The sequence below is a fragment of the Manis javanica genome, chromosome 12 (genome assembly GCF_040802235.1).
Source record: "Manis javanica isolate MJ-LG chromosome 12, MJ_LKY, whole genome shotgun sequence".
Lineage (NCBI taxonomy): Eukaryota > Metazoa > Chordata > Mammalia > Pholidota > Manidae > Manis > Manis javanica.
Genome location: NC_133167.1, coordinates 56,298,944 through 56,316,352, shown reverse-complemented (window position 1 = coordinate 56,316,352; position 17,409 = coordinate 56,298,944). Strand labels below are relative to the sequence as shown.

The 17,409-nt window shown below is 38.4% G+C and overlaps 1 protein-coding gene across 2 annotated transcripts in view; it reads right to left on the bottom strand.

Annotated features, from left to right (window-relative positions):
- PDE11A (phosphodiesterase 11A) overlaps window positions 1-17,409 on the bottom strand; it is a 387,045-nt gene that overhangs the window by 133,819 nt on the left and 235,817 nt on the right. The window lies entirely within an intron of this gene.

Below are 17,409 nucleotides of genomic sequence, written 5' to 3'. Positions count from 1 at the left end.
AGCTGCAGCCAGCCTGCGGCTGATGACGTGTCATGTGAGCAAGAAATCAACCTTTGTGCTTTATCACCAAATCATAACTCACTGATACAGAGACTTAAAAGTAAAAAATCCCATTTGTAGGGCCCCTGCAGCTAGGGGTGGTCGTGAGGAATGGCCATGAGACACTCCTCTGGTCACTGAGATGTAAATGGGGATGTTGGCATTGCCTTTTTCCTTTCCTCTCTCTTCCTCCCTGAAAAATAGCTGTAAAACCTGGTGGTGGGGTAAAATCTGGTGTCTGTGAGGTGACAACCATGAGTATGAATGACAGCTTGTTATGGACAGGAGAGCAGTAAGAGATAGAGAAATGAACCTGGCCCTGGGCTGCTCTGCCCCAGACTTCTTGCTATATAGGACAAATAAACACACATTTGCTTAAGTTAGCATTGGTATATTATAAGGCACATATACACATACATATAATGTATGCATGTTCTATATTTTGTACTAGCAAGTCCATCTTAATCTATACAAATCTCAAACAAGTAAGTCTGGGAAATGTTAAACCCCTCTTCAACTACCAAACATAGAGAAGAGCACAGTCCAGTTGACTCTGAAAAGTAAAGTAACGTATTTTATTTTGTTAAACTCAGTATTTCCCAAACCTAATTAGCCACAGAACTTCCTTTTAGGTGATACATTAATCTTGTAACATTCCAACCTCATAACCCTTGATCAAGAACGTTAGGAAACATCGGCCCAGGGTACGTGTGACAGAAGCAGGCCCAATGGAGGCGGTGTCCACGGTGGTTGGAGTCCGACGGCCAGGGCTCTGCTGCTTCCCGCCTGTGGGAGTTTGGGCAAGTGGCTTGGTCACTTTGGGCCTCATTTGTAAAATGGTATAATATTTATACTTGACAGGCTTCTCCTGCTTAGCATCAGTAACCTGTTCTTGAAAATCAGAGTTTCCACCTGAAAACGTCAACAGGGAGCCTGTTTTCCATTATTTTTACTTGGAAAAAATTATAAGACTTGCAACCACTTCCTAAAACCTAATGAAACAGTAAAATTCATAAGTATAAATGAAACAAAAAATGATGTCAGGTTATAAATTGTTTTAAGTGTTACTTTTTTTATCATAACTGAGATAGCTCTTAACAAAAAGTAATAACTCCCCTTCTATTGTAAACATTTCAGTCACAAAATTTTTCCTTAATTCTCTCAACACTGCCATCTTTGGGAGGGGACTCACTGTCAGACACTGGTAAGCAAAAACAGGAGCTGAATATTAGAGGCATGGTGCTGACAGGTTCAGGACCAGTTGCTTTACTCAGTGTCACACAACTGAAATACACACTTCATTGTTAAATTCTACATGGTGTTTAAAATGTCTACACATGATTTGGATGTTATTTAGAATAATTCTATCTGGAATATGATCAGAACTTTCCCCACGCTTCATTTTGTTAAAAAAATGACATAGTTTTGGGACATAAATATTTTTTCCACTACAAACAAAAGCACAAAAATGTTGTATTGAGAGATAAATATGTTCTATGAGTTTGCTTACTAACAACAAAGAGATTTTCTGTTGGAAAAATTCTGTGGTGTGGGACTATACTCCACACAGTTCTTAGGACGATTAAATACAATGATACATGTCAAACAGCTGGCACACAGATAATCACATTACATTCATTGTATTAACATTCAATTACAATTCTACCGTATGAATATTTGGCAGAGTATTATGCCATCATATTATCTTAATTGTCTCATATTAGTAGTAGGAATTTTCAATGAAAAATAACAAGAGATTTTGTTCATTTGGTTCAGTTTTACTGAAGTACTCTTTAGTTTGGCTGTTTTAATATTAAAATTTCTTACTATTTATAAGTCTCTACATATTCAATAATTGAAATTTATCTTTATTTACCTAAAAAAAATTCCACAAAAACTTAAGCTGAAATTCAAAATCTCTGCCACCAGGTGGCGCTTAACCAGCTTTTACCATTTACCATTACCTTTGTTTAAAACAACTTTCCCACTCAATTATTAGAGATTAAGACTTTTTAGTTTCTTGAAATTTTCTTTTGTTTGTTATTTATTTGTACTTTGTGTAACTCAGACACAAATCCTCTGTCAGATGTATGTTTTGAAAATATTATCTCTCAGTCTGTGGCTTGTCTTTTTGCTTCTTATTGTGAAAGGATTCCCACCATCTAGTTAATTGACACACTCATCACATCACATATTTATCTTTATTTTGGTGAGAACATTTAACTCCTCTTAGCAAATTTCAGTTATATACTACAGTGCTATCAACTATAGTAAACATATTTTACATTATCCTCAGACATTGTTCATCTTATAGCTGAAAATTTGTACCCTTTACCAACCCAGTTCTCTTTTAATGGATCTTTTAATGAACAAACATTTTTAATTTTGATCAAATATGTCAATTTTTGTTTATTATTGTTTCATGTGTTCTTTCTAAGAAATTGTATCTACCCTAAAGTTGCAGATATGTATCTTGTACTGTTTTCTAAAAACTTAATGTAGTTTTAACTTTTATGTTAAGTCTATGATACATCTGAAACTAAATTTGTGTATGGTGTCAGATTAAGACCAGTGAAATCGATGCCTGTGTTACTTTGTCATGATTCTTAAATTTTCCTGGGCCATAACTTGGAACCAACCCTATTGGAGTTCTGAGTTCTGAGATTTTTGAGTCTCTCTACTGGCTTATCTATTAAACCCATAGTAATTTATTTATTATACCTATTTAGACCAAGGTAATGATAAGGATGCTTTTGGTTTTCCCTTTTGAATATTTTTTTTCTGAGAGTTCTTGTTTCCCTTGGAAGGTCTGAGAACCAGTAAGGAAGCAGAGGAATGGCCTCACACAAAAACCTTTCAGCCACCTTTTCTTGAAATAATACAGTCCCTTGGGGATGAGCAGAGAGGAATCAGCTAAAAAGAGAACCTTGTTCTTGCAGGAGTAGGCCCTCTGGTAAACTGCAGAGGGTGCAGCAGTGTTCCCTCTAAGAATCCTTAGGACTAAGAAGCCAGAGGACCAAATTCCTCAAGACAGGGGATCTGTGAGTCCTGCTGCAGAACACACAGGATTTTTCTTCATGGCCTGTGATCACTGTTCATGCCCAATTCTCTCCTTAACCTACATCAGTTTTGGTTCTCCCCTAACCCCTCCACTGTAACAGCTTCTGTAGTTGGTCCCAATTTCTTGCTGCAAATCCATGGACAAATCTGTGACTGCCTTTTGCAGCAGTACTGAACCCAGGTTATCACTCCTGCCTTTTTAGAAAAGCCTTTTCTCTGGGTTTTCATGACACCACACTATTTTGGTTTCCATCTATTTTCCTCTCTACTCTTTCTCTGTTTTCTTTGTTGACTCCTCCTCCACTATCTTCACTCTAATGTAGAAGTTTGCTGGGCTCAACCTCTCCTTCAGTGATGCTATGCGTTCTTATGGTTTTAAACATCATCTCTATATTGATAACTTCCAAATTTAGCACTAACCTCTCCTTGAACTTGAGACTCACATATCCACCCGCCTACATCACTAGCTTCCTACTACTTGGTCGACCCACTGGCTAGCAAATTTAACATGTCTAAACACACATGCTGAAATTCCCATATGTAGTAGGTAGAATGATGCTCCCCTTCCCTCACGATGTCCACATCCCAATCCCTGGAATCTGTGAATATGTTTTTCACATGGCCAGGGAGAATTAAGGTTTGCTAATGGAATTAAGTTTGCTAATCAACAACCCTGAGATGGGAAGATGGTCCTGCATCACCTAGGCATATTTAATAGAATCACAGGGGTCTTTAGAAGTCAAAGAGGAAAGCAGAAGAGTCAGAGACACAGTGATGTGATGTGAGAATGACATGACCTGCCATTGCTGACTCTGAAGATGGAAGGGGGTCACGAGCCGAGGAATACAGGGAGCCTCTAGAAACTGGAAAAGGGAGGGAAAGGCACAGTCCTCTAGAGTCTCGGCTAGAAGGCACGCAGCAGCCCGAGGAAACCCATTTCAGTCTTCCTTCAGAACCTGAAGGTAATAACTGTGTGTTGTTTTAATCTACTAAGTTTGTGGTCATCTGTTACAGAAGCCATAGGAAACTAACATCACAAATGTTTCTCTCCCAATATTTTCCAGCTCTGCAACTGACACTCCATCCAACCAATTGCTTAAAACAGAAACCTGAGGGTTATCCTTGGTTCTTCCCTACCACTTTCCCTCACACTGAATCCATCAGAAAGACATGTCATTTCCACTTATGTATTTCGATTCTTTCCACTTCCATTATCATCACCCATGTCTAGTCCTCCATCTTCTCCCACCTGGGCTCTGGCAATAATCTCTCCATTTCTACCCTGCTTTCCCCATGGCCCCCCAATCTCTTTGTTATACACTATCCAGAGTGATAGTTAAGAAGTATAAATGAGATCTAGCCATTCCCCAGCTGAAAACTCATCAGCGGCTTCCCATTTCCCTTAGAATAACATCCAAATTGTAGTAATCTGGTAAATCCTGCCCAATCTGGCATTTGGGGCCCTCCCAAACTGCACTTGGTGCTGTGCGCTCTCTCTTCTGCATACTCCAGCTGCACTCACCTCCTGTGGTTCTGCTATCCACCACGCTCTTTTCTACCTTAGAGCCTTCCCCACCCTCATCACCTGGTTGGCATTTTCATCTTCTGAAATTAGGTTAAAGGTTACTTCTTCAGTGAGGTCTTCCCCTCCCACCTTGCAATACCAGCTCACTCACCAGTATTCTCTGCATGAAGGACTGTTTCCTTCATACCACTCGTTATAGCTGGAGTTATTTGCTAGTTTGTTCATCACCTGCCTCCCTCAGTAGATAGAGAGCAAGCACCGTGACAGTAAGGATCGGATCTGGTTTTGGTCACCAACATATATATGCACAGGAGAATGTCTGATATTTCGTTGGCATTCAGTAAATATTTGATGAATCAAGGAATTAAAAAAAAAGATCTTAAAAGAAAAGAATCTCTCCATTTCCTGTATGCTTTATGCTTGTATTATTGGTGGCATTAACTGGTACCTTTTCCTCAGTGAAATTATAAAATATCTTAGAGCATAAACTGAGCAGTGTAGGTAAGATTGCCAGATTTAGCAAATAAAAATACAGCACACAGGTTAAATGTGAATTTCAGATCAACAGTCAATATTTTCAATATTTGGGACTAAAAATATTATTTGTGGTTGATCTGAAATTCAGATTTAACTTAGTGTCTTGTGTTTTTACCTGGCAATCCTACTTCTACTCTCTCCAAATTAAGAAGGCTGGAAAATATGGGAAACTCCAAGCCACATCCCAAAATATTCATGTTCTTCCCTCCATTCCTACCCCAAATCTCCCAGTGACTTTCTTCTCAGTATTTTCTCTGGCAAATAAACCAGTGCCTCTAGTCTGGAATTTTTTTGGCAATGCCAAATAACCTCATTAATCTAGGATCTGTGACAAATCTATAATGCCAGTAAAAGAAACGCAACAAAAATAATTCCTGAATACTTTATTCATGTCCAATATTCAAAAGAGAATCATTACTGTTTTATATATGGCACATATATACTGTGTATAGCATAACTAATAACTAAAATCAGGCAAATTTCTATACTTGAGAATAAAACTTAACAAATTAAATAATTATATATTTTTAACCACTATTATAAAACCCTCTGGGATAAGTCGAAGTTTCCTCCATGATTCCAGACTATATTAATTTTATAAAAATTTCCTAAGCTGCATATTTCATATCAAGGATCTAGATGTGTTAGGCAGAAAGATGGACATGAGAGGGGTGGAAGAAGAATAAAGCTAGTAAAACCCACCAAACAGGACTCAAAAAGTTAACCAGATAAAACCAGAGAGCCAGAAAGGATTCAGAGTTACTGAATTAATCAGTTGAAGTTCCCAAGGCCAGGAGTGACTTAGAATGTCCAGATATTCCCCAGATAAAGAAAAGAATCTGAGCGCAGCCCATGTCTTCATTGTGTCAATTAGATCATGATATTGAAATCTACTTAGCCTGCAAAAAGGCCCAGTTTATTCTTTAACTTAACCTGTATGCTGTTTTTTCCTCTTCTTCCAGCCCCTTAATCAAGTACCTTTGTAACCAGGGCAGGAGACAGACCTCAGAAGTATAAATAAATAAACCGACGTGTATAAAGAATGCTGAGATGAGGCCAACACAGTCACCTAAATAACCCTATTCTTAAGGTAAAACTTTAAAGGGATTATAAACCAACCTGTATACATCATTCCTTATGCTGATTCTTACCCCAAAAGCACTATAAAACCCCAGACTCCACAAGTTCCTCTCTGAGGTTGCCAGGACTCGCTTTTCCTTGAGGTTGTCACTCTCTCTGTCCTACTCCAGATAAGCAGGGAGGGGCTCCTGAGAGCTCTGATTTGGGCTTGCAAGTTCCCATTGCTTGGGTGACCCAGACAGAACTGCAGTGCATGATCATGCTCTTTAGTAGCCTGCCTGAAAATCTCCTTTCTTTTCCTTTAGGAAGTTCTCAGAACATAATCTCACTTCATCCAGTGCTCTGCAGCTCCCCCAAGTCATGTGCAGATTCAAGTGGACACTGGACGCCAGGCGGCTCTGGCTTTAAGAATTGGCAAGGGATATGACCAATGCCAAGCAGGAGTTCGATAAGCTTCCCTTTCCTCCCTGTTTTTCCTTCCTCTCTGCTTTACCCAAGTAAACCTGCCTTTGTCTACCTTGACTCTGGCCCCCTCCTCCCTTGGAGTACATTCAAATAAAACTTTCATTCTGCTTCACTACTGTGTCTCTGCCCTTCAATTCTTTGTTGTGGCAGGGACAAGAACCAAGGAGAATAAACTCAACCCCCAACAGGTATACCATCCATTTTTGAGTAATAATATCTTTGATTGACTAAAAAAAACTTTCATTGAATGCATCATAAAATTTTTGAAGAAAAAAAGCATTTTCAGTCTTAATTATATAGTTTCTCTATGAAGGACTTTGCTAGCTTTTGAGAGTTCAGCCAGAACATACACACTCGTTCATTTTTATTTGACAGCCAAATAAAAATTGTATAAAGCTTACATACAAAAGTAAACAGTTGATCCATAGAACACTTGACAAATATTAAACTTTCATAAGAAAATTTCTATCCTAGATTTATCTTTTGTGCCTGTATTAATTTAGAATATATTTTAAAGTAAATACTAGAGACTCAGTTTTGTTGATGAGTTTAGGAAAAGTCCATAGTTCCAAAAATAAATCACTATTTGCAAAACCCTACCAACTGCAATTAACTTTTGGGCTGAACTTGCTCCTAGCGAAACAAACAAACTGAAGGAAGAAAAAAGCAAGATAAAGCAATTATCAGACTCAAGAACAATAGAGTAAAGAAGTCATGTTTTTCAGTTGAGTTTCCACAGCATGGAAAGGTGATTAACTATACCTCAAAAGAGAAACAATGAGCAGAGTTATGAAATAGGACCGCTGTATCAAGCCTTCCCCTCTGGCACAGGCAGTTCAAGACCAGGGCCAAATGCTTGCTTTGCAATCTGTGGAACTTCTCCTGAGTAGTTGAGGGCAGATCTCTCACACTGATAGCTGTGAATGTTAATTTGTTGTGGATCTCGGCAGCCGTTTGCTTCTGGAATGAGAAGTGATTACAGATACTGCCTGAGAGGAGCACTGAATGTAAAGATCCACTTAGCAAGGAGGAGGAACACAGACCTCGCGGAGGACCCCGTCCGGCTGTCTCAGGGAGAAAAGGGCTCATGAACACTTCCTGACATGTTTATGGCTCCGGAGGCAAAGCGGCACTTGGAAACCAAACTGATATAAGAGTTAAGATGATCATAAGTAAAATCCCAATAATTTATATTGATGAGCTCCAAAGAAATAAAGCTTTACTATCAGAATAGGCCTCTAGCCAAGAATGGTGACAAATCATAAGGAATGAAAAGTCAATTTACTTGGAATAACATGACAGAAGTGCCATCTAACTGAGTGAAGAGCCATACTCCAGGATTTTTTAACGAGATGATGAAAGGCTTCAAAGATAATGCAACTGAATGAAAGTGCAGAAACTGAGAAATGATTAGTTGCTACTGTCAAATATTTAAAGAAACTGCCTGCTGTTTAATAGAATGAAATGTTCAAAAAGACACTTCAGATAACTATGTCTGCTGTGTGATCTGTTATCATGACCTTTGGAATGTATCTGTTATAAAAATATTTTCAAATACCTAAAAAAGACTCAGACTTTTAAAATTTAAAGTAGACTAACAGGTACCTGTTGAATATGGGCTAATAATCAATTGTTGGAGTGACTTTAAGATCAGCTGCTTTTTAACTATTACATGCAGGAAAGAAAGGTCATACTTGCAGTTCATATAACATATTTACAAGGTACATACTATATGTAAGCTATTGTGTTGGATATTTTGGGCTTCTTTTTCCATCCTGGCAGATAAATTTTATTTTCAGCCTCAATTTTATTTGATTGCTAGTAGTTGTATGAAGTACTGTTCTGAAAATGATTGTTGGGGCTTAAGGAACAGCTATGCAGGAAGGTGTGCTGTGATTGATTAGTGATGTCTTCCACACATATTGGGAGGGAAGAGCAGTGACATATGTGCTATGTATTTGTAATCACTGGAAACATCAAAATACAGTAATGACCCTCTGGACCAGACTCTATCAATGAGAGAGATGTAAAGATACATTTTGTGAAAATCTTCGATGCTTTAATAAATTTAAGTGATTAGGATATGCCTAAAACATAGATGTAATTTTGATTTTCACTTTCACTTTGTATTAGATGAAATTTGTACTGGCAATAAACCTATTAGCTCTACAGCCAGCCTCAGCCCTCTGTGATAGAAGAAACTGACTTTCTTGGGTAAGGACGAAAAGTGCTCCATTGACCACTAGAACAAATTCATAGAGGATATCAGAAATCTGCAATTACAAGAAAGTACCGAGTTCTTACTGGGTTCATCTTATTTGGCACTTAAAAGAAGTCTTAGCTTTGAAAAAACAGTTTATGTGATTTAAATGGAAACAGGAAGAAAATAAAAGCATCTACCAAATTGTGTTCAGAGGGATGTGAGTAAAAGGAGTTTTCCAAAGAGCTTGGTATAGAAATCTACCTTGGTAACAAATGTCCCCATATAGGAAGCTTAGACTTCTAGGTCAATGTTAGACCTGCATATTATAGCTGGATTCTCTTTTAATTAATATTCTTGATAGAATTCACATGCCAGTTTTGCATTTGTTTCATTCAAAGGTATGGAGTCAATCTCTCCAATGTAGAGAGAGCCCTCAAACTTAAGATGAGGGATACATTCATCATTTACTCATCCAAAGCAAAGATTTCACTTAAACATTTTGTCATTATGAGATTAAAATGTTAATATTGGTACTCATGCTCTGAATTTCAATCTAATTTTAAAAAGCAAGCCCTTAAAATAGTTCCATAATTATAAATTAGCTAGGATGTAATGACAATGCTGACATTCACTTGGTAGCTACCCAAATTATCTTTCACCCTTTGCCCATAAGTTGCTGAATATTGGTAACTGTGCACTTGACAGAGGATAATGTATCTTGTATTATATATAAATCCTGAAACTTAACAGTACTCTGCAACTACAGCCAAATAATTACCTATGGCAGATTAAGAAGTTCACACATTCTTTGATCCTTCTCCCATGAGAGGTGGAGTCTATGTTCTTTCCCCTTGACTCTAGGTGGGGTTTGTGACTGCTTCACTAGTGACATACTATGTAATAATAATACTGTACCAGTTGCACTGGGTCCAGACCTTAAGTTATTGGAAGCTTCTGTTTCCTGGCCCTTGAAATATTCTCTCTTGTAGCTCCAAACCTGTGTATAAGGTCTATTTACCCTGTGAGAAGCTCCTGCCATATGGAGAAGCCTGAAGGCTGAAACACCCAAGTGCAAGGAGAGAGAGGCCAGCCATCACCATGAAGCCACACATGTGAGTGGATGAAGAAGCCACCTTGAAACGCATCCTCCAGCCCCGACCACCCCTGCCAATACCATGTGGAGCAGAGATGAAACCCCTATCCTAGCTCTGTGGCATTCCTAACCCATACGCTCATGAACACAACTGCAAAGGACTCCAATGTATGAACTCTAGTGTATGAATTTTATGGTGTTTATTTGACTTCTGCTTATTTCCTGATTTTCTTCCATGTCTCAAAGACTTGTGATTGGTAGGAAAGATCTCCAAATATGTGGGATTACAGTATATGCTGTTAAATATTCTTTATATTTTAACATATACAGTACATGTTGTATATGATCATTAAATATTGTTGATTTGATGACATTTTGATGATGACAGAAAAAAATTATTATAAGTGAAGGATTATTATTGGTTTATTTCTTATAACTCTCAGGAAGTTCTTAGTTACTAATTTCAACCACTTCAATGTCCTTTGATTGAAAGAAACACCCTTTTTCTTTTGAAAAAGTTGCATGTGGTAATAATTCTTCTAATTTGTTTTAAGTTTTTAGTAGTCCCACATAAAAGATTTCAGTCATTAACACTTAAAAAAGGTTTTTCTGATTAATTCTTAGTATGATTCAATATGACTCTATACATGTGCATATTGAACTGTAATTTATAACTGGTTCAAAATAAGTGTTCCTTTCCCATAAATGCATTACTCCCCACTAAATGTTTTAATGTGAGGCAGTTTTTCTTAATCACATAGGTTATTAAATGTATTAATGTTTCACAAACTCTTTTCTAATGAACTCCCTGCTTACTTGTTTTTCTTGTTTGTTAATATGAACAGAGAAGAACACAGTATCCTTTTTGGATTGATTGGGCAACTTGGATTGGTTATTGCTATTTTTAAAACAACTATGTTATGTGCTGATGGTTTTTCAAATCTATAATTTGTATATATGGAACTATTAGTAGTCTGATTTTATTTAATGTCATACTTTTAAGTAGTCTGCTATTGAATATCTATATATATTTATTTTCTATGCCTCGCCTCTCACCTCATGGGTTTTTGCATAGTGAACAAGGCTACCCTGGTTGATGATTTGAGAGGATACATTGCTTATTTGCATTATTAGGAACACTGTCATAACCTTGCTTGAAGCAGCAGGGTTTTGCTGGGAGAAGCCTCTGAAGTGAAAGGAATAAGGAGGGATCAGGCCTAGCTTGGTCAGACAGACTGGGGCCACAGGAGTGACTGGTTGCCATCGAGGAAAGGAAAGCCCAAAAGTAGTATAAAAAAAGGCAGTTTCTAATCTCTCTGGGCCAGGGTCAGTGGTCATAGAGATCAGATTAGATTTCAGGGAGGAAGTCAAAGAATAGCATCAATGCACTTGAAGTGTCTAGATCATGAGCCATTCATTCAATCAGGAAATATCTATGGAGGGCCTAACTTGTGCTAAGCACTGTGCATATGGTCCCTGTCTTAATAGAAAGTCTGTTTCAGCAGTAAGACATATACTAAACACACAAACATATGCATTGAAATAATTGCTGCAAAGTCAAATAGCAGAATGCTGATAGAGGCAACGGGGTGGGCGGAGAATGAGAGGAGGCAGGAAAGCTGGCTGGAGGAGGGCTCTGCGAGACGGCATGTAAACCAGGACCTGGAAAATCAGAAGCCAGGCCAAGGGGCAAAGGGAAAGAACTTGGGGCAGAAGACAGTCACCTTGAAGGGCAATGTGAATGAGGCAGGGGAGACATGAGATGAGGTGGGGAGCACTGGGCAGAGGTCAGGCCTTCCAGACCAATAAAGGATTTTATTACAGTCAATTGGGAAGACGCTGAGGGGTTTTAGGCAAGAGATTGAGACAATCTGGCTAGTTTTCCAATCACTGTGACCTTGGAAGCCCCTTATGTACTCCTCTTCCATTATACCTCACCCCAGAGGTGACCACCACTCTGACTTCTGAGGCTTTCATTCCCTTGGTATATGATGTAGTTTCACCATTCATGAACTTACATAAATAGGTTCCCTTAGATGTAGAACATGACCCTGGTTGCTGTGTGGAGCATGGACTGGAGGTGGGCAAGAGTGGATGTGGGAGAGAGTATGGTGGCAGGGCTAGGATAGTGGAAGCCGAGACCAAGATGTGTGGAGCCAATGAACGTGGACCTGCAGAAAAGAGCCCCACTCAGGCAGCAGCTCTTTGTGATGTTCAGACTACTGTGTTGCTCAAGACCCTGGCAACCTAAGGCCCTGGCCTAGGCCCCATGCAATGAAGGGTTCGGCTGTGGCCCACTCAGGCTGTGGCCCAAGCCCCTGGGGAGGAAGGTCCATGGATCCTTGGGGCCATGTCCACTCAGGTACCCCAGAATTCCCCTTTTTACGCCACGTGCCTGAAGCCCATGGCCAGGACCTGCATAGGCTTCTTCTCCAGATTTGCCTTCCTCTTGGGGTACCTCTGGGGTGGGGAGCTGTTTGTGGTGCTGTGGACAGGGTGTGGAATGCACAGCCTGGGAGGGTCACACAGGTGCACAATCCCAGAACAGTGTAGGGGATGGGGGGGGGGATGGGGAGACACAGGCAAGTAGCTCCAATCTCCTCTAATCTGCTTATAGGCTTGGTCCCAGCTAGTTGGATCCTGGCTGTGATTTACCACCTCTGAAAGCAGCACCCCCTTCCTGCCCCCATATTAAAGTACTATCAAGGTACCGAGCATCCAGGCACTAAGTAAGATACCAAAGGAAGGCCAGTTTCTTACTTAGTGGACCTTAAATTGACTCAGTGCAGCATATATGGGAACTCTCTGTACTACAGTTTCAACTTTTCTGTAAATTAATAACTTATCTACAAAATACATTTTTTAATGTTTTCTGGGTGATTCTCAATGTATGTTCTCTCATCTTCTACAAAATAACTAAATGAAAACCCAGAAACTCACTAAAACTGATAATCCTTTACTAGATTCTAGGAAGAGTTTTTACCAGTTATAAGGCAGATGAGGCTAGACTGAGAAAAATAACTGACAGTTTAACCATGTTTCACCCCCTGAAATAAAGTTGCCCCCCTGGCCTAAAATGACAGAGGATGTCATTCTTAAAGCAGGTCACTTGGCCTGGAAGAAGAAAGACAGGAAGACACTGTTCCTCCTCTACTGGCAGGGCTCTCACTCAGAGACCCAGGATCTCTGAGTAACCAGATCCAGGATCTTCACATTAACCAGAAAATTAATCAGTTGACCTTCTATTGAATAGCAACTGTTTTTGAAGTATTAGCCTTTGTCTTGAGGGACAGAGTCACTGCAAAGAAAGTACTGTATGGTGGGGGGATGTTGTAAGTAGTAATTATCATTGATAATTTATAAGCACTGTGCAAAAGTGCTTTTATTTGCATTATTTCATTTTATCCTCATAGCAACCCCACAAGGTTAAGGAGTGAGAAAAATGAAGCACAGAGAATTTAGTTTCTTGCCAAGAGACATACAGATAGAAAGTGACAGGGCTAGAATTAAAATCTAACAGTCTAATTTTAAAGTCTACATTGTTTAACCATTTCACTGTACTTCATAAAAAACCCTCATAGCAGTGTATGCTAAGGATTGAGATTCATATTTTACTTTAATTGTGATCTTTATTTCTACTTCACTGCACTTGATTCATACAACAAATATTTCTTGCATGTCTACTGTGTGCCAGGAATTGTGCTGGCAGTGCACACACAATGATGAACCAGACACACAAACACATCCCTATACGCAAGAGGTCCAGAGGCTACTGGATTAAGGGAAGAATACAAATAGCAGCCCACCAGAACCACACTAGATCTGTGCTTACGTACTGGGTACTGCAAGTTGGCCTAAGAACAACGTACATTAGTTTGTTGCCCTTGTACCTATCTAACAAAGGGGATTTAAGGTATATAAGAGGACAGTGAGAGAGGTTCAAGGCCAATCAGAAAGCCTTGCTAATTGGTAAACACTGAAGTCCAAGGGAAAGGGGGCATCGTCCTCATCCTGCAAACTCAGAGAGACTGTACCTCTGATAAGCATTTCATGCAAGGCCATTTCAGAAATCTTATGCTTAGTGTCTTAAGTAAGACACAAGAAGAAAGAGCCTCATTGAAACCAGAGCAGAAAACAATATAGGTAAAATAAGTTTGGATGGAATTTTAAAAACAAACAAAAGGAGGTAACAAAGCTCAAATGTCACTTTCTTGTGGAGAGCCTCCTGCATGTATCGACAGCAGCCCCCTATTTCCAGTCACTCTTAATTAAAACATTCTGCTTTGTTTTCTTTCAGACAAGTCATCATGAATATATCTTGCTAATTTATTTTTTATTTATCTGCCTGTATTTTTCTATTAGAATATAAGGTTCATGGGAATGTGAATATTGTTTGTTCACAGCTGAGTCATCAGTACCTAGAACAACACCTACTTCAAAGTAGCTCAACAAATTATTTACTTGGTGAATGAAAACACAGCCAACAACACGCAAATGGAGACGGGCTAACACATGGAAAATTTTCAAGGGAACTGAAATTATAATAGCAGAATTTAAACCCACATTGGAGTTAATAAAGACATTTGTTTTTAATGCAGTAGTTCAGGGTCAAAAAGTCAATGGAAAAAAATAGACAGCCCAGAAGAATACTGACACTTATGCAGTCATTTGCTTTCTAACAAAGGTGCCAACGTGACCCAATGGAGAAAAAAGAACTTTTCAATGAGTGGTACATATAATAAAATGAACCTCAGCTTCTACCATATACAACAACTACTGAGATAGATCATAGAGCTAAATGTAAAAGCTAAAACCATAAAGCTTTTAGAGGAAAAAATAGAGAATATATTCTTGATTTATGGGCAGCAAAGGTTCCTTAGATCACAGAAAGCAATAACCTTAAAAGAAATGTCAAATTAGACTTCATCAAAACTAGAAACATCTGCTAATCAAAGACACCATTAAGAAAATGAATAAGGAATATGCATATTCACAACATATATATATGACCAAGAATCAGGTTATATAAAGAACTCCTACCACTCAATAATAAAAATATAGGCAATTCAATTGAAAGTGGGCAAAAATTTGGACAGTTCACAGAAGATATACAAATGGTAAATAAACACATGAAAAAGCATATAACTTTATTAGTCATCAGAGAAATGAAAATTAAAATCACAATAAAATACCATTACATATTTACCAAAATCACTAAAATCAACAACAATAATGGTACCAGATATTAATGAGATTGTGAAACAATTAAGACTTTAATAGCTACTGGTAGGAAAGTACAATGATAAACAACAGTGGAAGAAAAAATATCAGGCAGTTTCTTATAAAATTAAATATATACTGACCTTATGACCCAGTAATTCTAATACTAAAAATTCAAATACTTGTACAAGAATGATCATAGAAGCTTTATTCATAGCTGCAAACTGAAAGCAGCCAATGCATTGATCAATAAAATGGATAAACAAAGTGTGGTATAATTCCACAATGGAGTACTAATCAGCAATTAAAGGAGCAAATGCATATGCCCAACATGGATGATTCCCAAACACATTATTGCTGGTTGAAAGAAGCCTTACATAAAAGAGTACCTATTGTATAATTTAATTTATATGAAATTCTAGAACGGGTAAAACTCATCTGTGGTGGAAAAATCAGAACAGTGGTTGTCTCTGGGGATGTTCATGAGTGTCACTAGGAAAGGGCATGGGGAAACTTTTTGTGATGATGAGATATCAAGATATATTTCTTATTAAAAAATAATGAATGCCCCATGCCACTAATCATCAGAGAAATGCAAATTAAAACCACAATGAGGTATCACCTCACACCAGTAAGGATGGCCAGCATTGAAAAGACTAGGAACAACAAATGCTGGTGAGGATGCAGAGAAAGGAGAACCCTCCTACACTGCTGGTGGGAATGTAAGCTAGTTCAACCATCGTGGAAAGCACTATGGAGGTTCCTCAAAAAACTGAAAACAGAAATACCATTTGACCCGGAATCCCACTCCTAGGAATTTACCCAAAGAATATAAGCTCGCAGATTCAAAAAGACATATGCATTCCTATGTTTATTGCAGCACTATTTACAATAGCTAAGATATGGAAGCAACAAGTGCCATCAGTAGATGAATGGATAAAGAAGATATGGTACATACATACACAATGGAATACTATTCAGCTGTAAGAAAGAAACAAATCCTACCATTTGCAACAACATGAATGGAGCTGGAGGATATTATGCTCAGTGAAATAAGCCAGGCAGAGAAAGACAAGTGTCAAATGATTTCCCTCCTTTGTGGAGCATAACAATGAAGCAAAACTGAAGGAACAAAATAGCAGCAGACTCACAGACTCCAAGAAGTGACTAGTGGTTATCAAAGGGGAGGGGTGTGGGAGGGCGGGTGGGGAGGTAGGGAGAAGGGGATTGAGGGGTACTATGTTTAATACACATGGTGTGGGGGATCACGGGGAAAACAGTGTAGCACAGAGAAGGCAAACAGTGAATCCGTGGCATCTTACTACACTGATGGACAGTGACTGCATTGCGGTATGGGTGGGGACTTGATAATATGGGTAAATGTAGTAACTACATTATTTTTTCATGTGAAACCTTCATAAGAGTATATATCAATAATACCTTAATAAAAAATTAAAAAGAAATAATGAAATTGTTGTTTTAAACTAATAAGTTTTGAAGTGGTTTGATAAGAAAGATTAGAGTACCAAATCTAATGTCTAAATAAGTATTATAAATAAATACATCAATATCAGCAGTGAGAGCAAAAAGAACTGGCAAGAGTTTTCTACTTCCAGATAGGATGCAGATTACAAGACTGTCACTACCTTCATAACAACAAGAAAAAATAGATAAAATAAAATTCATATTTCATTTTAAAGCTATCAAAGAGTGAGTGGTGACACAGAGAAAACCAAATGAACTAAATTCCAATCAGGAGAAGTTCTTTATAGGTGAATAAAGGGCAGTGATTACTTTCATACCTGGGACCAGCTGCTTACTGGGCAATACACAGCCTATCATCAGTAAAGTGACTCGTGAAAGGAAGAAAACTACTTAAGTTTTTAATGACATTGTGGGCTGGCACAACATACTGATACCTGGAAGAGCCACACAAGCAAGTATAAATCTCTTAGCTTGAAATTTCTTCCCTATGAGAAGTTTGCTATGAAAGTAGTGGTGAATACAGAGCTAGAAAAATAACTCTTATATTCTTGCACACCAGTTAGGTTTTAGGCCCTGCTGGAGTTGAATCCAGAAGTGAATTGGACTCACATGTATCCAGATCTGAAAAGAACTCAAGCTGCAACTCAAACGACTTCTAGTTCAAATTCTGATTATGACCAGTCACTTAATGCAGCCTCGATA